This window comes from Zonotrichia albicollis, unplaced genomic scaffold, assembly GCF_047830755.1.
Source record: "Zonotrichia albicollis isolate bZonAlb1 unplaced genomic scaffold, bZonAlb1.hap1 Scaffold_254, whole genome shotgun sequence".
In the NCBI taxonomy this organism is placed as follows: domain Eukaryota; kingdom Metazoa; phylum Chordata; class Aves; order Passeriformes; family Passerellidae; genus Zonotrichia; species Zonotrichia albicollis.
In genome coordinates this window covers 3,650,897-3,671,489 of record NW_027428428.1, presented here as the reverse complement: position 1 = coordinate 3,671,489, position 20,593 = coordinate 3,650,897, and positions in this window count along the sequence as shown.

The following is a 20,593-nucleotide window of genomic DNA, read 5'->3' as shown; positions in this document are numbered from 1 at the left end:
CCAAGGCAGAATCCAACTCAAAACTTTCTTGGACTTTTAATGCGTCCCACTGCTGGACACAACAGAGAAAGTGTCCCCAGGCCCCAGGCAGAGCAGAGAACTGGAGGCAGTGATGACAGGTGGGGACAAAGAGAAGCCAAGTCTTGGTGCCCTGGGGCACAGCAGGGTCTGTGCCACCAAGGGCTGGGAGGAGACATCTTGTCCTGAGGCCCTGGGGCCTCCTGGCACAGCCCCAGCCAGGCTGGGCACTGTCAGCCCCTTGTCCTGCCCTCAGCATCCCCCCCTAGCCCACATCCCAGTGGCCTCAAGGATCTGCTGGAAGGAGTCCCTGGGGAGCCTTGCTCAGGAATGGCCCTGGGGGCTCCTGAATGCTCCCTGCAGGGACTGCAGGTTTTTCAAAGAACTTTGTGTTTGGCTTTTGCCTTGGAGTCTCTGAGAGGTTTGTGCAATCATGGCCTCCAATTATCTGCTTTAATTAGTCCCTGGAGAGGCTTTGTCAGTAACGACATTCATTGGGACTCGTTACTACTTCAGGGTACTTCAGTTATTTTAAAGTACTTGGTGTTTCCCTTTTGATAAAAACTCTGTGATAAGTTTATGCAATCATGGCCTCAATTATCTGCTTTAATGAGTCCTTAGAGAGCTTTGTACTGACACTCAGTAGGGCTCATTAACACCTTGAGATACTCAAGGTTTTTAATGTACTTTATGGATTTAAGATTACTTCTAGGTACTTTTAAGGTGTTTCCTTCTCACACTGACTATCTGAGAGATTTTTGTGCTTTCCTGGCCTCCAGTTCTCCCCTCCAAGCAGTCCATAAGGAGCCTGTGTTGGGTATCCTCCCCTTTTCTGTTTTACAGCGAAGATGGAACTGGAAGAATTTTTCAAGACTTTCAAAAAGCATCCAAAACACATGGGAAAATTAACAATACAAGAACAACCAGTAAGGGAGTTAAATGTCCTGTTTTAGCTCGACATCATCCAACCTTTTAGTCCCTTGGATTGGAAGAGTTTATTGAACCAGTCTTTGTTTTCCACTTGAAGCTTCTTGAACCCTCCCTTCAGTACTTGAATGCTCTTTTGGATTGACTCACTGTGGCTGGAGAGGTTCATGCAACACATGCCTTCAGAGTCTACACAGCCATGCCCATGTGCTCAGAGTAAAAAGTTTATCGCTGTTCTGCAAGGTGGCATGTCTGATGGTCTCTATGTCTGAGAGCAGGCCACTCAATGTGAGGGAGGTAGCACTGGTTTGCTTACTTAACAGGCACCCAAGATGGACTAATTGTTCTAAAGCTGTAGCTGCAGCCACCCAAGGCAGTCCAAATTGGGGGTGCTACCAATCCAATACCTGGATTGAAGCTTTCAAAGCCATCTCTTTGATATCACCCAATACTTTTCTGGGGATACCTGCTGCTTGATCATCTGTTAGGCTGTGTTGTCCCTCTCCAGCTAGATGGTTGATTGTCAATTCTGCCCTTGCCTCATTATTAACATAGTCATTGCTATTAATTGATTTAGTATACACTTCCATCCCCTTTCCATCCCCCTTCCCACAGGGTGTATTCTGCAGGTGACAACAACACGGTCATAATATATTTTAAATCATAGGAGGTTGAGACATATGCTGTAAACATGGCACTCATTAGGCCATTAAAACAAGGTAAGTCCTTCCTATGGTCTTTAGCTGCCCTGCACAGATTCTTGATTTCCCCTCAAACCGGTGGCTGATACCTGGGATTCTGCCCCCTTCTTTCATAACATGCGGGGGCAACGAGGAGTTTTTAGACTATTTGCCAGTCTCCTTTCTTAAGTGTTTCTTTCCAAATCCTTTCCTAGAAATCTTCTGTGGTTGAGGGGCAAGGTGGCTCTGGGGAATTGAAACTCTCTTCTGGGGAGGAAGAATAACTTGGAACAGAAACATTTGGATTAGAAATAGTGTGACAGCTGGCCTTAATATACTTGACCATGTGGGTTATATTGTTGCCAGACAGTGAGGCAAAGGGCACTGCATTTTGTCAGGGGTTGGGAGGAAAGGCCTTGATTTAGGATGGCCGACTTCAAGGGTGGAGGTCTGGAGGTATTGACAGTGGATTGACCATGGGGGTGTGACCCGCAGTTGTGGGGGTGGAGTCCGGAGGTTCGTTCAGGGCAGAAGAGAAGGTTGTGGTAGCAGGAAGGGGAGGACCCAAGATGGAGGCAGGATGGTCGGGCTCCCAAGCCACATTCAGGCTCCTTCCATCTTGAGTCTCCAGGGCATGATGCTCCAAGACTGCGTGGCCATTGCCATCTTGGACCATCGTGGAAGGTCTGAGAAAGGCAGGTTTGAGCGGAGGTCCTGAGTTTGGAGTGACTCAGGGTGGTGTGGAAGATGGGGAGCATTTGGGATGCAATGGGGTCCGTTTTGATGAAAAATTGTAAAGTTTAACTCCCATTGAATCCCAGAATTCAGTGGTATGAATTTCATCAGCAGAGGCATGTGGAAAATTTTTAATGATCCACCTCATAATTGATTTTAATTTGTTCTTTGAAAATACTTTGTCATGATCAGTGAGAATTAAAGCATCCATATATGCTCCTTTCTACTTTGGACATCTGGCTGCCCATTTTTCTCTTTCTCTGCCTAATGTGGAAGAGCCACCAGAACACCCCAAATCAATTATTGGAGGTGGGTGCATATTGTAAAAACACAGTGGCAAAATGGGCAATAAATGTCTTGCATTTCCCCAAACCCACTTGCAGTCCTATGCAGGTGAAACCGTCATTGTCCCTGCTGATCCTGGGCAAGGTTCCTTGAAGTAAGGATGAATCCACCAGGCCTGGCACAATTCAAAATTCTGGGGAGCACTGACCTATCCATCAGCTAACCCCAGCTGACGTGACTGACACAGGGAGCCCTGAATGTCATGGTCCCTGTTCAGGCACCAAATGTCCCAATGAGGGTGGCTGTGACAAACCTCTCTGGTTCCCTGACTTCAGGGCGAGGGTGGTGAAAATGAAAAGGAGCAGGATCAATGGAGTTGTTTAAAAGGAACTTTAATAACAGGGTGAAAAACAATAAACATGGAGTAGTCACTAACACTATGAGGGGCAGGATCCAAAGACCTGAGACAAAGGGGAAGCGACAACCTGTACACTTGGGGGTAGAACCCTCTAGAACAATAACCCTATAGGAGAAACAAGTAACCAATAGGGGAGTAGAACTTGGAGAAGTTAGCATAACAACACTAAAGGCTTATTGAGTAACTGTCAAGTTCACCCTAAGTTAAACTAATCATTCCCAGCGCTTGAAACTCATGCCCAATTCTTTTAGGGTAAAATCTGGCTGACTCTGAGTTACAGCTGGGCTAACTACCACAGCTCTACTTTGCAGTGGCCCCTTAGGACCATGTAGCCCAACAGAGCCTCAGTGATGTCTTTGGTTCCACAAGGCTCCACAGTGTCACAATGGTCCCTTGGATCCACGGTGCTCTGCAGTGTCACAATGGCCCCTTCATTTCACAAGGCTCCCAATGTCACATTGGTTTCCATAGGAAGGAAACCACGGAGCCCTCATGTTTCAGGAGCTGATGAACGGCAACCACCAGAGGCCAAGGCAAGCCTGACCTGTCTGTCCTGGCAGGTTTGCTTTGAGCAACCCTTGGATATTTGAAATTATGAATGCGGAGTCCTAATTTCAGACATTTGTGCCTGGAGAAGAGGGATGTTTTTCTTCCATAAAAAGAAAAGCAGAGAGCCCTTTCCAGTGTGTGGAGAACAGGTGAGTGCTGCCCCTCAGGAGTCAAAGACCAGTCAGACCTGTCTGTCCTGGCAACTTTTGTCTGGCAACAATCCTTAGATACTGAGAAATTTGGATTTTGGCCATGGATGCCAGGAAAAGATGGATAGTTCTTTTCCATAAAAAAAAAACCCCAGAGCCCCAGTGTTTCAGGGGCAGATGGGAGTGGCCTTCCACATTCCAAGGTCAGCCAGACCTGTCAGGTGACCCCTGAGAGGCCAAGGCAGCCACACCTATTTCATGTTCCCTTTTCTCCACAGGGAGCAAGTAGCTGCTTGCAGTGTCATAGCAGCTTCTTGCTTCCATGAGGCCTTGCAATGTCACAATGGTTTTCTTGCTTCCATGATGTCCCATGGTGCCATAACGGCCCCTTGATTACACAAGTCCTTAAGGATCTTAATGGTCTCTGTGGTTCCACAAGGCCCCACAGTGCCATAATGATTTATTGTTTCCATGAAGCCTCACTGTGTCCAATGGCCCCTTGGTTACACTGGGGCCCAGTAGTGCAACAATGATGTCCCTGTTTCCACAACTTCCCATAGTGTCAGAATGGCCCCATGCTTCCATGAGACCCTGCAGGGTCACAATGTTCCTTTGGTTCCGTAGGGCCCCATAGTGTCACAGTGGTCTCCATGATTCCGTGGGGCCTTGCAATGCCACAATGCTCTTCAAGGATCCACAGTGCCTCGCAGGATCACAATGGCCCTTTGGCTCCATGAGGCCCTGAAATGCAACAATGGTCTCTTGGCTCCACAAAGCCCTGCTGCTTCACACTGGGCCCTTGGGACCATGTGGTCCAACAGAGCCACAAAGATGTTCTTGGTTCTACAAGGTCCCACAGTGTCACAGTGGCCCCTTGGGTCCATGGTACCCTGCAGGGTCACAATGTTCCCCTTGGTTCCACAAGTTCCTACAGTGTAACAGGTTCCACAAGGGCCTGCATTGTCACCATGGCTCATTGGTTCCACAATGCTCCGCAGTGTCACAATGGTCTCTATAGAAAGGGAAAAAGTGAGCCCCAGTGGTACAAAGGCAAATGAGAGGGAGTCACCAGAGGTCAGATCTAGCCAGACTTGACTGTATGGGCAGGTTTTGTCTGGGAGTAACCCTTGGGTATAGAGAATTTTAGACGCAGAACCCCAATTTTGGCCATGGGTGCCTAGACAAGAAAGAAAGTTCTTTCCCATACAAATATAAGCACATGTGCTTCACGGTCAGATGAGAAGTGGCCCTTGACATGTCAAATTCAGGGAGACCTGTCAGACAGCCCCCAGGAGGCCAAACCAGGCAGACCTGTTCCATGTTCCATTGACTTCATGGGTCCTCACACTGTCACAATGGTCTCCTTGATCCCATGACGTCTGGCAATGTCACAATGGCTTCTTGGTTTCATCAGCCCCAACAGTCACAAGGGTCCATTGGGCCCACACAGCCCCACTGTGGAACAATGGCTTCTTGTTTCTATTTTAAATCAATCACAATCAAACCACAGTTTGATCATTGACCCTTGCTTCCATAGGGCCCATGATTTGCACAATGGTCTCCTTGATTCCATGATTCCTGGATTCCACAGTCTCACCATAGTCTCTTTGGACCTGCATTGTCACAACTGACCCATGGTTCCATGAGGTTCCGCAGTGTCATCATGGTCGCTGTCAGAGGCTGGATGAGATCGATGTCCCGAGACACCTTGAGGTGCTCGGAATGCCCTGTGGGGCCAGGGTTGGGTCAGGCCTTGGTTTGTGGTGGGACAGAGCCCTGCCCCCAGCCCTGGCCCAGCAGAGCTGTCAATCACACAGCAGGGGGTGATGTTATCCCAGCTCTGATTAGCTTAGCTGCTAATCAGTCAATCACACACTGGCAGCTGGTGCTACCCTAGCTCATATTGGACAAGCAACTGGCAGTCCCACCCCAGGGGCGGGGCCATGAAGGCCCAGGGCGTTAAAAGCCAGACCATGAGGCCGGACTATGATCTGGGTCCTGCCTTCTCTTGGGGTTCCTCCCTTGGGGATGCTGGAACCTGAGCAGTTGGTACCTATGTGTGTGTCTTTCTCTGGATCTTCTGTCTTTCTGTTGTTCTCTATTCCTTCTCCTTCTAATCCTACTCACCTGGAACATTTTTGGTAACTTCACATGTTAAGGGTTAAAGGTTTTTAGGTTAAATGTGTGGGAATCCAGGGCACAGAGAATATTTTTCTGTCTGCTCTGAGGGGTCCTGACCCCCAGAGAAACACTGCCTTTAACCTTCCCTCATGGAGAGGACTTCCAGGACTTTGAGACAGATTAGAATTTACCAAAGTGTGAAATAAATTAAAAGGTTGTATACCGTGTCCCTTGGGTGAGAAATTTATGTTTTGGGATTTTTAAGGGTCATCTAGATAGGAAGCAAAATGGAGGAATTTGGGTGTAGTCCCTTTCATCTTCTTCATCTACTCCATTTTCTGCAGTGTTGGTGGCAGAGGGTGATTGGTCAAGGAAAGCACAGTGCAGAGATTATGTGGACAGTCAAGGGATGAGTTATTGGTCGATAAGGAGAGATAATATATGTTTTAAGAGTTAATTGGTAACTTTTAAAGACCTTGAAACCGAATATTTTGGGGCCATTTTGAGGTGTTTTTCTAGCATGCTGAGCCTGATGTGGACAGCAATGCAAAACTTGAGATAATATAAAAATAAACTAGAAGCTGAAGACCAAAAAGGTCCTCTGCATCTCCTTTTATCTGGCACTGAACTGCTCCAGGAAGGTTTCCCCCATCCAGGCAGCCCCCAGAATGGTCCAAGGTAAAACAAACATCAATAACTGGTACCCTGACAATATTTATAATAAGTTGGTTTTTCCATAAAGTTGTTTACTGAAGGGTGTTGCTTTAATTGGCCAATCACGTGAAATCTGTTGATTAAATGACCAATGAGGTCCACCTGTAGCAAAGCAAGGTGTAAAAGAAGAGGATTGAAAAAACAGGTGGCTTTTAGCCCTTAGATGTCTGATCTGAGTCTGTGTCATCTCTGATTCAACGGTGACATTTGGGGATCTATGGAGGTTATTGGGAATCCTTTCTGCACCCTGTGACCCAACAGGAGCTTCTCTAATAAATTTTGCCTGAAGGTCTCACTGTGCCCATGACAGGAACCCCTGTGAGTGTCTGGGACATCCCAGCTCTTTGGCAGCCTGGGGACTCCTGGGATGTCACCGTGGAGCCCCCGTGAGTGCCTGTGACAGATCGGTGCCTTTGCAGCCCAAGGTGCCCTGGGATGTCACCATGGAATGGCTGTGACTGCCTCTGACCACAGGGCTCTTTACCATCCTCAGAAAGTCCTGGGAGGCCCCCATGGAGCCCCTGTGTCTACCTGTGACATTCCAGCTCTTGAACAGCCTGGAGACTCTTGGAAAGTCCCCATGGAACCTCTCTGAGGGCCTCTGACAAATCTGACCCTTAGCAGGCAACCATCACCAGGACCTTATTGCTATGCTCAGTTTCCATGGCAACCGTCACCAGCCCCATGTTGCTATGGTCAGTACCTTGGCAGCTCCATGGAGACTCCATGCCAGGGGTGGTTGCCATGGACACCAGCTCAGGCCTGCAGCCAGAGCCTGTTGCCATGGCAACCATTGGCAGCCCCATCCCCAGGCTCATGGGATCCCAGAACCACAGAATTGGCTGAGCTGGGATGGACCCATCAGGATCCTCCAGTCCAACTGCTGGCCCTGCACAGGACACCCCAACAATGCCAGCCCGGGCCTGGCAGTGCTGCCCAAACGCTGCTGCAGCTCAGAGAGCCCTGGAGCTGGGACCCTTCCCTGGGGAGCCTGGGCAGGGCCCCAGCAGCCTCTGGGCAAAAACCTTTTCCTGACATCCAACCTGAGCCTGCCCCGACTCAGCTGCAGCCGTTCCCTCCACTCCTGTCCCTGGGCACCAGAGGGAAGAGGTTCCCACAGCCCCAGCCAGGGACCCGCTCCCAAGGCTGTTGCCATGGCCACCAGGGCTGGGACCAACTGGGATGCTCGGTTTCCACGGGCTGGGGTTCAGGAATGGGATTCCCCAATTTCCTGCTCCTGCTAAAACTGTGCAGCCCTCGCTGCCCTCCCGCCTCCCATAGAAAGCATGAAAGGCAAAGATCCTGGGCTGGGATAAGAATAATTTATTGGGAAAAGCAACAAGATAAGGAACAAACACAAACAAAAACAATATTGATAACAGAAGGTATAAGGAAAAGGACTTACAGGGAAAACTACAACATCAACTGCCTGGCTCTTCCCAGCAATGTATTTCCTCCTGCCTGGAAAAGACACCCTTCTCCTCAGGGAGAATCCCTTTCCTGCCCCAGCAATGATCTGAGGTGGGAGTGAATGTAATGACAGGGCCATGGCCAGGCCCTCACATGCTTCAGTCCCACCTCATGTCGTTGATAGGGGCAGGAAAACGGACATGTGTCTTCCCAGCATGGATCACAGGGCATATGCATCACCAGGGCTTTTCCCAATGTGGGTCTTCCAATGATGGATGAAGCTGGAGCAGTGCACGAAGCTCTTCCTGCACTCGAGGGGCTTCCCTTACCAGTGCCTCCACTGGTGTATGGTCAAGGCTGAGCGGTGGTTGAAGCTCTTCCCACACTGGGGAAACTTGTAGGGCCCCTCCCTAGTGTGGATGTGCTGCTGGGTCATGAGGTTGGAGTTGCGGTTGAAGCCCTTCCTGCACTCAGGGCAGTAGAATGGCCTCACCTCCGTGTGAATCTGCTGGTGCTGGAGGAGATTGGAGCTGGTGTGAAACTGCTTCCCACACTCGGGACACTCATAGGGCCTCTCCCCAGTGTGGATCTTTTGATGCCTGATGAATTCTGAGCTGCAGCTGAAGCCCTTCCCACACTCCCCACACTCATAGGGCCATTACCCAGTGTGGATCATCTGGTGGCTGATCAGGTGGTTGCTCCTGCTAGAGCTCTTCCCACACCCCAAGCACTTGTAGCACTTCTCCCCATCATTAAGCTGCTCATGCGCCACCAGCTCTGAGCTCTGGCTGAAACTCTTCCCACCGTCCCGGCTCAGGATGGGTCTTTCTTCCTCAGAGGACCCTGGGCTGGGCTTGCAGCCCCTCCTCCTGTGGGATCTCCGTGGTATTTCCTCCATGTTGTATTCCTATGCCATGGAGTTGCTCAAAATGGCCTCTTCCACGAGGTTCTGCCATGGAGATTTTTCCTCCCTGGTCTCCATCCTCAGCTCCTTGTCTAGGGGAGGAAGGACAAGGACAGGATGGGATTTTCCTCCGTGCCAGAGGGAAGGGGAAAGAGATCCCTCCAGGGATTTCCCAGCGGGACGGCATTGACCCCAGGTTTATCCTGCAACCAGGGGCAGTGCTGGGCTGGGAGATGGAGCAGGAGAGAAGGGGAAAGGGGCACTGACTTCCTCCTCACCTGACTGGGTGTTCTGGGGCTCCTTCCTTTTTGTCACAGCCTCCTCCTCCTTCTGGCACAGTTTTGGGCATTGGAAATTCTGTTTTTGGAGGAAAACAAGGAATGAGTACATTGAATTTTGCACTGGTTTTAAGGTAAACCTGGAAGCCTCTAAACCAGAATTAAAATTTAAAAGAAAATGAAGATCAAGGCAATGATACAGAAAGAAACCCTGCCTTAAACTGTCAGAGTCAGGATATAACCTGACACCCTGTTGGTCAGGGTGGTGGCAGCAGTCCCATAAAACGGTGACTGCAGTCCTGTTGGAGTGATTAACATGATTCTGTCGAGGCAGTGATCCTGTAGAAGGGTCTGGTCTTCCTCTGAAGGTCTAGTGGTGGTTATGGAGCTCTTGTCCTCTGGGAATCCAGTAGGCAAGATGCTCCTGGTCTTTCATACCTCAGCTTATATCCAGGTAGGAATGCTTGGTTCCTCCCCCTGGGCGGAGCATTCCACAATGGGATGATGGAATTTTATCAGTCCTGCAGTGTCACTTAATGGCCCATTCACAGAAGATATCTTCCCTGGAGGGCGTTATCAGGGCTGAGTCATGGAAGAGATAAAGAATACTGCCCCACCTGTTCATAACACTTGATAAAGTTGGGGATTGAAAACATGCATTTGGTTACATCTTACATTGCAACCTGAAACAGTGCTCAGGGGGTGAACACCGCCCCCCTTACCCAAACTGGCTCAGGTGTAAAACCCCCACCCTGGAAAGGCCGCACACACAGGGGACAATGTCACACCTGGCCCCTTCCCGAGGAGGTCTCTGTCCCTGTCACTCCCTTGCTCTCCTCCTTTTCTCTTTCTTTCCATCTCTCTCTACACCTCACATTTACTGTTCAATAAATTCCATTTTGGATTTGGTCTCATTAGCACTGTAACTGGGGCAGAGGCATCTCTTCAACAATTTTCTTAACCAGATTGTGACATTATTTTGGCACAATGAGTTTAGGCATTGTTCTCTGACCCCCAGTGCCTTTGACAACAGCATGGTTCCCTCCTCTGAGGAGGTTGTGGTTCTCTCTGGAGGAACTCTTGGAAAATTGGACACCGCTTTCTCTGAGCGACTTATGGGAGAACTGATGAGGAAAATGGCTGTTGTGTGCCCAGAATGTACACAAAATATTTTGCTGTCTTTGCTTGAAAAGTTTGTTAAAATCACTGGAGGAAAGGGAGCAAATGTTACCAGAGAGACTGACAAGGTTCATTCACCCCATGGTGAGGAACCCAAGGCTGCTAAAAGTCCTACAGGAAGCCCAGCTCAAGTATGTAGATTCATGAATAACTCCTGAATTCCCAGGCTTGGGTTCTTTGACAAATGTGAGAATCATTATTCTCTTCGTCCCTGTCACCTTTGTGACAGCTACTAAGGGCTTCGCCTTCCATTTAATAATCTGTACTGTGACAAATTTACACTTTTCTTTTATTAGAACATGCCAGCAGCTGAGCTGGAGCTGTGCAAGAACCGATGAAACTTGGAATTGCCACAGAATTGCTTCTATTGTTGGTGTATTAATATTTGGGATTTGTTTGCGTTTTCATCACGTGACTTGTGGGAAAAGCAAATGTTGATCGAAGTATTTTATGCAGAGTTAAGTTTGATTCTTGCCAAGTTAATTTTGTCCAGTTCCCAGAGGATGCTCAAGGGGTCTCTGTCCCTCTTGCCCTGGGGGCTGCTGGAGAGGGGCTTGGGAGGGTTGTCCCTGTCCCTGTCACCCCACGGCATTCCCCAGGGGGTGTCCCTGTCCCTGTCATCCCACGCCATTCCCCAGTGGGTGTCCCTGTCCCTGTCACCCCAGGCCATTCCCCAGGGGGTCTCCATCATTCTCATCCCAGGGAATGCCTGGGGGGTCTCCCTCCCTCTCACCCCTGTACCAGGGGGTGCTCAGGGCAGTCTCTGTCCCTCTCAACCCAGGGGAAGCTCAGTGGTCACTGTCCCCTCGCCCTGGGGGATGCTCAGGGGGTCTCCATCCCTGTGGCCTCAGGCAATGCCTGTGCAGGGCTGGGGACCAGGGGCTCTGTGTCCCTCTCACTGCTGAGGGTGCTCGGGGCTGGGGGGGCTCTCCAACCTTCTCACACCTGGGGAAGTCTTGGGGGTCTCTGTCCCTCTCAGCCCTGCTGTGACCCCACCCAAACATCATTGGGGTCAGAGGGACAGAGACACCTCCAAAGCCACAGAAGGGCTGAACCTGGGATTTGGTTTGGGGTTGAGGACTTTGGAAGGGGCTGGAATTGGGGCTGGGCTTGGACTTGGGGCAGAGATTTAGATTCGAGCTGGGATTGGGGTTAAGGCTAGACATGGGATTGGCTTTAGGGCTGGGGTTGGGATTTGGTCTGGGGCTAGACAAGTCTGGGACTGGGATGAGGTTAAATACAGAACTGGGAGTGTGTCTCAACATGGAGTGAGATTGAGACCAGGATCAGGGTCAGGTTTGGGACTGAGCTCACCCAGGGCAGGACAGGGGGGGTGTCACTGCAGGATGTCCCTGGCATCATCCCAGCCCTCCTCATGCACCTCCAAACATGGGGGGCAGCCAGGTGCTCCAAGATCCAGGTGCTCCCACCCTGCCCCTCAATACCAGGTGAGCATTCCCTGAGGGCAGCCCTGACTGTGACCCTTGGGGCTCTGGGATCAGCCCTCACATCCCTGTGGGAGCATCTAGAGGCAGGGCGAGAGATTTCTGCCCCTCCTCTTCCCTGTGGAAGGATGAAGCCCAGCTGCCCTTTTCTTCTGGTGCATCCTCCTCTCCTTCGGCATGGGTATCCAGGGACAGGAGTGGAGGGAACGGCTGCAGCTGAGTCGGGGCAGGCTCAGGTTGGATGTCAGGGAAAGGTGTTTTCCCAGAGGCTGCTCCCAGCTCCAGGGCTCTCTGAGCTGCAGCAGCGTTTGGACAGCGCTGCCAGGCCCAGGCTGGCATTGTTGGGGTGTCCTGTGCAGGGCCAGCAGTTGGACTGGAGGATCCTGATGGGTCCATCCCAGCTCAGCCAGTTCTGTGGTTCTGGGATCCCATGAGCTTGGGGATGGGGCAAATGGTTACCATGGCAATGGGCTCTGGCTGCAGGCCTGAGCTGGTGTCCATGGCAACCACCCCTGGCATGGGGTATCCATGGAGCTGCCAAGGGACTGACCATAGCAACAGCACCCTGATAATGGTTGCCATGGAAACTGACCATAGCAACAGGGTCCTGGCGATGGTTGCCTGCTAAGGGTCAGATTTGTCAGAGGCCCTCAGAGAGGTTCCATGGGGACTTTCCAAGAGTCTCCAGGCTGTTCCAGAGCTGGAATGCCACAGGCACAGACAGGGGCTCCATGGAGACATCCCAGGCATTTCTGGGGACTGTAAAGGGCCCTGTGGTCAGAGGCAGTCACAGCCATTCCATGGTGACATCCCAGGGGCACCTTGGGCTGCAAAGGCACCGATCTGTCACAGACACTCACGGGGGCTCCACGGTGACATCCCAGGAGTTCCCAGGCTGCCAAAGAGCTGGGATGTCCCAGACACTCACAGGGGTTCATGTCATGGGCACAGTGAAACCTTCAGGCAAAATTTATTAGGGAAACTCCTGTTGGGTAACAAGGCGCCGAAAGGATCCCCAATAGCCCCCATAGGTCCCCAAATGTCACTGTTGAATCAGAGATGACACTGACTCAGATCAGAAGCCTAAGGGTTAAAGCCACCTGTTTATTCAGTCCTTTTATATCTTGGTTTGCTACAGGCGGATCTCACTGGTCCATTAATCAACACATTTCACATGATTGGCCAATTAAGACAACACTTTTCAGTAAACAATTTTATGGAAAAAAGCCAACTAATTCCAAACATTGTCAGCCAAGTGTTTCCTCAAAAATCCACTCAGATAACACCATTATTGATGTTTGTGTTACGTTGGGCCTTTCTTGGGGGTCCCTGGATGGGGGAATCCCTCTTGTAGCAGTTCTATGCCAGGTAAAAAGAGATGCACGGGACTTTTTCAGTCTTCAGCTTCTTGTTTATTGTTATCTTATCTAAAGTTTTGCATTGCTGTCCACACCAGGCTCAGTGAACTGGAAAAGCACTGCAAAATGGCCCCAAAACATACAGTTTCAAGCTCTTTTAACATTGTCTCATCCAATAAACACTTGAAAGGTACATTATTTCTACTTATCTACCAATAACTCATCCCTTGACTGTCCACATAACCTCTGCACTGTGCTTTCCTTGACCAATCACCTTGTGCTACCAACAGTGCGGAAAAAAGAGCAGATGAAGAAGACAGGGACTACACCCCAATTCCTCCATCTTGCTTCCTATCTACACCATACTAATAACTCCAAAACCTAAATTTCTCACCCAAGGAACATAGTATAGTACTCTCTATTACCTATTTCACACTTTGGTAAATTCTAATCTTGGAAGACCTCTCCATGGATGAAGCTGAAAGGCAGTGTTTCTCTGGGGGTCAGGACCCCTCAGAGCAGACAGAGAACTATTCCCTGTGCCTTGGATTCCCACACATTTAACCTAAAATCCCTTAACCCTTAATATGTCAAGTTGCCCAAAAATGTTCCAGGTAAGTAGGATTAGAAGGAGGAGAAAGAGAGAACAACAGAAAGACAGAAAATCCATAGAACAACACACACATAGGTACCAACTGCTGGGGTTCCAGCATCGTGAAGAGAGGAACCACAGGAGAAGGCAGGATCCAGACCCTGGACTGCCCTTGTGCCCCAGCTTTTAACTTCCCGAGCCTTCATGGGCCCGCCCCTGGGGTGGGACTGCCAGTTGATGTCCAATCAGAGCCATGGTAGGCACCAGCAGCTGATGTGTGATTGATTGACAGCTCAGCCAATCAGAACTATGTTAGCACTGCCCGTACTGTGTGATTGACCGCTCTGCCAGGCCAGGGCTGGGGGCGGGGCTCTGTCCCATCACAAACCAAGGCCTGACCCGGCCCTGGCCCCACATGGGCATTCCGAGCATCCCAAGGTGTCTCGGGACATTGATCTCATCCAGCCGCTGACAGCAACCACGATGACAGTACAGAACCTCATGGAATCAAGGGTGAGTTGTGACCTCATGGTGTCTCATGGTGCCTCATGGAATCAAGGAGACTGTTGTGCAACTCAGGGGCAGTATGGATGCAAGGGTCAACAATCAAACACTGGGGTCCATAGAAACAAGGAGCCATTGTGACACAGCGAGGCCGCATGGAGCCAAGGGAACCCTGTGACTCTGTTGGGGCTCCTGAAACCAAGAAGCCATTGTGACACTGCAAGACTTCGTGGAATCAAGGAGAATACTGTGACAGTGTGGGGACCCATGAAATCAAGGAACCATGGAACAGGTCTGCCTGCTTTGGCCTCCTGGGGGCTGTTTGACAGCTCCCACTGAATTTGACATGTCAAGGGCCACTTCTCATCTGACTGTGAAGCACTGGGGTCTGTGCTTTCCTTCCTATGGGAAAGAGCTCTCTTTCTTGTCTAGGCTTCTATGCCTGAAATTAGGATTCCACCTCTAAAATTCCCTATATGCAAGGGTTTCTCCCAACAAAATCTGCCAATACAGTCAAGTGTGGCGAGACTCGGCCTCTGGTGACTGCCTCTCATCTGCCCCGGTGCTCGGTTGTTTCCTTCCTATGGAGACCATTGTGACAATGTGGGGGGCTGTGGAGCCAAAGGGCATTGTTACACTGTAGGAACTTGTGGAACCAAGGGAATCATTGTGACACTGTGAGTACCATGGATCCAAGGGGCCATTATGACACTGTGGGGTCTTGAGGAACTATGGGGGCCATTGTGACACTTTGGGATCTTCTGTAATGCAGGGAACATTGTGACACTGCAGAGAACTACGGATCCAAGGGACCATTGTGACACTGTGGAGCCTCATGGAAACAAGGACATCACTGTGGTTCTGTTGGGCTGCATGGTCCAAAGGGGCCAATGTGAAGCCATGGGGCTTTGTGGAACCAAGAGACAATTGTAGCATTTCAGGGTCTCATGGAGCCAAAGGGTCATTGTGATCCTGCAGGGCACCGTGGATCCGTGGAGAAAATTGTGGCATTGGAAGCCCCATGGAATTATGGAGACCATTGTGACACTGCAGGGCCTCACGGAACCAAAGGGCCATTGTGACCCTGCAGGGCCTCATGGAGGGAAGGGGCCATTGTGACACTATGGGAACTTGTGGAGCCAAGGGGATCATTGTGGTACCACTGGAGCCCATGGAACCAAGGGGCCATGGTGACACAGAGGAGCTTCATGGAACCAATAGATGATTATGATAGCCTGGGCTTTTGGAACCGTGGAGACCATTTAGATCTTTAAAGACTTGTGTAACCAAGGGGCCATTATGACACCTGAGGGCATCATGGAAGCAAGAGAACCATTGTGACACTGCAGGGCCCTGTGGAACCAAGGCAACATGAAATAGGTGTGGCTGCCTTGGACTCCCAGGGTTCACCTGACAGGTCTGGCCGACCTTGGAATGTGGAAGACCACTCCCATCTGCCCCTGAAACACTGAGGCTCTGGGCTTTCCTTGTATAGAAAAGAACTGTCCATCTTTTCCAGGTATCCATGGCCAAAACTTGGATTCCACCTCCAAATTTCTGTGTATCCACGGACTACTGCCAGATAAAAGTTGCCAGGACAGACAGGTCTGACTTGCCTTGGCCTCTGGTGGTTGCTGTTCATCAGCTCCAGAAACATGGGGGCTCCATGGCTTTCTTCCTATGGAGACCAATGTGACATTTGGGAGCCTTGTGGAATGAAGGGGCCATTGTGACACTGCAGAGCACCATGGATCCAAGGGACATTGTGACACTGTAGAGCCTTGTGGAACCAAGGACATCATTGTGGTTCTGTTGGGCTGCATGGTCCCAAGGGACCATTGCAAATCAGCAATGTGGGAGTTAGCCCAGCTGTAACTCAGTCAGACAGATTTTAACCCGGAAGAACTGGGCGTGAGTTTCAAGTCCTAGGAATCCTTCTTTTAACTTAGGGTGAGTTTGAGAAGTCTCCCATAAGCCTTTGGTGTTGTTCTGCTAAGTTGTCCAAGTTCTACTCCCCTATTGGTTTATTGGTTACTTATTTCTTCTACATGTTATTGTTCTATTTTTCAGGCCCCAAATATCTATGTTGTTGCTTCCTCCTTGACTCAGGTTTTAGGATCCTGCCCCTTGTACTGTGCTGGACTTCTCCATGTTTATTGTTTTTCACCCTGTTATTAAAGTTCCTTTTAAACAACTCCATTGATCCTGCTCCTTTGCATTTTCACCACCCTCGTCCTGAAGTCAGGGAACCAGAGGGGTTTATTGCAGCCACCTTCATTGGGACATTTGGTGCCCAAACAGGGACCATGACATTCAGGGCTCCCTGTGTCAGTCATGTCAGCTGGGGTTAGCTGATGGATAGGTCAGAGCTCCCTGGGATTTTGGATTGTGCCAGGCTCAGCAGATTCATCGTTGCTTCAAGGGACCTTGGCCAGGATCAGCAGGGACAATGACGGTTTCACCTGCATAGGATTGGAAGTGAGTTTGGGGAAATGCAAGACATTCATTGCCCATTTAGTCACTGTGTTTTTACAGTATGCACTCTTGTCCCATAATTAATTTGGAGTGTTCTAGTGGCAATTACCCATTAGGCAGAGAAAGAGACAAATGGGCAGCCAGATGTCCAAAGTAGAAAGCAGCATATATGGATGCTTTCATTCTCACCGATCATGACATTATATTTTCAAAGAACAAATTAAAATCAATCATGAGGTGGATCATTAAAAATTTTCCAGGTGCCTCTGCTGATGAAATCCATACCACTGAATTTTAGGACTCAGTGGGAGTTAAACTGTACAATTTTTGATCAAAAGAGACCCCATTGCACCCTGCGTGCTCCCCATCTTCCACACCAAACTTGACCAGAAAACAGTGTGTTGAAAACTCAATCCATTGGTAACTCCTAACTGGGGAACTCCCCTCAAACCTGCCTTTCTCAAACCTTTAATGATGGTCCAAGATGGCAACGGCCATGCTGTCTTGGAGCATCATGCCCTGGAGACTCAAGACAGAACGAGCCAAAATATGGCTCAGGAGCCTGACCACCGTCCCTCCATCTTGGCTCCTTCACTTCCTGCTACCACAACTTTCGCCTCTGCTCTGAAAAAAGCTCCAGACGCCACCCACACAACTGCGGGTCCTGCCCTCACTGTCAATCATTCCCTCTCCACCCTGGACCATGCCTCCAGTTAAGGAAGGAGACTGGCAAATAGCCTCAAAATTCCTCATTGCCCTGTTATGTTATGAAAGAAGGGGGCAGAATCCCAGGTATCAGCCACTGGTTTGCAGGGAAATCAATGATCTTTGTATCTAAAGACCATAGGAAGAACTTACCTTGTTTTAATGACCTAATGAAGGCCATGTTTACAGCACATTTCTCAACCACCGATGATTTAAAATATATTCTGTTGTTGTCATTTACAGAATACACCCTGGGGGAAGAGGGGTGGAAGTGTTTATAATGCTAATAGCAATGACTATGATAATAATGTGGTAAGGGCGGAATTGACAATCAACCATCCAGCTGGAGAAGGACAACACAGCCTACCAGATGATCAAGCAGCAAGTATCCCCAGAGAAGTATTGGATGATATCAAAGAGATGGCTTTGCAAGCTTTAATCAGGTATCGGATGGTAGCATCCTCAATTTGAAATACTTTGGGTGGCTGCAGCTAAAGCTTTAGGACAATCAGACCATCTTGGGTGCCTGTTAAGTAAGCAAACCAATGCTACCTCCCTCACATTGAGTGGCCTGCTCTCAGACATAGAGACCATCAGACATGCCACCTTGCAGAACAGCAATTGAGTTTTTACTCTGGGCACATGGGCATGGCTGTGTAGACTCTGAGGGCATGTGTGGCATGAAACTCTCCAGCCACAGCGAGAAAATCCACAAGAGCATTCAGGTACTGAAGGAAGAGTTCAAGAAGCTTCAAGTGGAAAACAACACCTGGTTTAATAAACTCTTCCAATCCAAGGGACTAAAGGGTTGGATGATGTCTAGCTAAAAAAGGACATTTAATTTTCTTTGCTGTTGTTGTATTGTTAATTGTCCCATGTTTGTTTGGATGCTTTTAGAAAGACTTACAAAATTCTTTAAGTTCCATCTTTGTTGTAAAACAGAAAAGGGGAAAGATATCCAACACAGGCTGCTCATGGACACCTTGGACAACAGAATTGGAGGCCAGGATGGCACACAAACCTCTCAGACACTCAATTTTGGAAAGAAAATTCCTTAAAAGTACCTAAAAGTATACTTAAATCCATAAAGTACCTTAAAAACCTTGAGTATCTCAAGGCATTAATGAGCCCCACTGAGAGTCAATACAAAGCTCTCCAGGGACTCATTAAAGCAGATAACTGGAGCCATGATTGTAAAACCTCTCACACAGTGTGTATCAAAAGGGAAACACCAAGTACCTTAAAATAACTGAAGTACCCTGTAGTATTAATGAGCCCCATTGAGTGTTCTTACTGAGAAAGCCTCTCTAGGGAATAATTATAGCAGAAAATTGGAGGCCATGATTGCACAAACCTCTCAGAGACTCCAAGGCAAAAGCCAAACCTAAATTTCTTTGAAAGACCTGCAGTCCCTGGGAGCATTCAGGAGCACCCAGGGCCATTGCTGAGCAAGGCTCCCCAGGGACTCCTTCCAGCAGATCCTTGAGGCCACTGGGATGTGGGCTAGGGGGGAATGCTGAGGGCAGGACAAGGGGCTGACAGTGCCCAGCCTGGCTGGGGCTGTTCCAGGAGGCCCCAGGGCCTCAGGACAAGGTGTCTCCTCACAGCCCTTGGTGGCACAGACCCTGCTGTGCCCCAGGGCACCAAGACTTGGCTTCTCTTTGTCCCCACCTGTCATCACTGCCTCCAGTTCTCTGCTCTGCCTAAGGCCTGGGGACACTTTCTCAGTCACGTCCCTCAGTGGGACCCATTAAAAGTCCAAGAAACTTTGGAGTTGGATTCTGCCTTGGAGTTCTGGAGAGATTTCTTCAGCTCCCTCTCAGGGACTGATGTCCAGGGCCTGAGCACAAAGCCCCAAAGGCTCATTAAAGTCCTTGTGCTGTGTCTGTGCTGCTGAGCTGGGCTGGGCTCCTAGCACAGAGGCAGCTCCTGGTAACCAAGAAGAGCTTCAAAAGCACATTTCTCTTGATGAGCAGCTCTTCTGCCAGCCCAGCAGGGCTGGGGCACTGCCTGCAGCCAGCCCGGGCACAGCACAGAGGCACAGAGAGCTTCAATCAGTCAGGGCTGGGAAGGTGCTGAGAAGTGCCTGGGGCAGAATCACTGCCAGCCCTTGGCACAGGAACCTCTGGCTGCAGGACAATGCAGCTGCAGCTCCTGGAGCCATCTCCTCAAGCTGGAACATCCCAATGCCTGCAGACCCTGTGAGTACATTCTCTGATTGTCTCTTGTGCAGAGCCGCCAGGGGTGTCCAGGGCTGTCCTGCAGAGCAGGGTCCTGCAGCCCAGGGCGCTGTGCTGGGGCAGGGACTCTGCTGCCTGCCAGGGACAGCTCTCAGCCAGCCCTGGCAGCTGCTCCCAGCACGGGGGAACAAGGTCTGGGTGGGAGGAGACAGCTGGTAAGGCTTGGAAGTGTTCTCCTTGTGTGGGGAGGATGCTGCATTGTTCAGGACTGCTCCCAGCATGGCATTAAACTGCAGAACATTTCCAAGTAGTTTATACAGGGAGCACAGCAAGGCAGGGGCTGCATAAAAGGGAAAAATTTATTAACCTACTGCGTTGGGTTGCTGGGATGGAAAATTGCACGTAGATATTCATCTCTCGGTTCATGTTTAGAAAAAATAAAAAAAAATTAGCTCTGAATAAAGCAGGCAGTGACAGAAATCAGCACAGGGCCCCTCACAGGCAGTGTCAATGTCAGTTTTCCAGCCTCCTCAGGGTTGCACTGATGTTGCCATCAGAGCCTGCAGAGCCAGATCTGCCCCTGGGCAGTGCCAGAGCTGGGAGGGGTCTGCAGGGCAGAGCTGAGCCCCCAGGGCTGGGCTGGGCTCTGGCAGCACTGGCAGGGCCCAGCCCTCGGCACAGGGGAGCAGCTGCTGGCAGGGACAGCTCCAGGCAGCAGAGCCCGGGGCAGGCAGAGGCAGGAAAGTGACCCCAGGCTGTGCTGCGATATTTAAAGTCATCTCCAAACACAAGTATTCCGTGAATACCTTTCTTACAGATCCACATGCCAAGACACAGAAAATGTCCAACAGCAGCTCCATCAGCCACTTCCTCCTGCTGGCATTGGCAGACACGCGGCAGCTGCAGCTCCTGCACTTCTGCCTCTTGCTGGGCATCTCCCTGACTGCCCTCCTGGGCAACGGCCTCA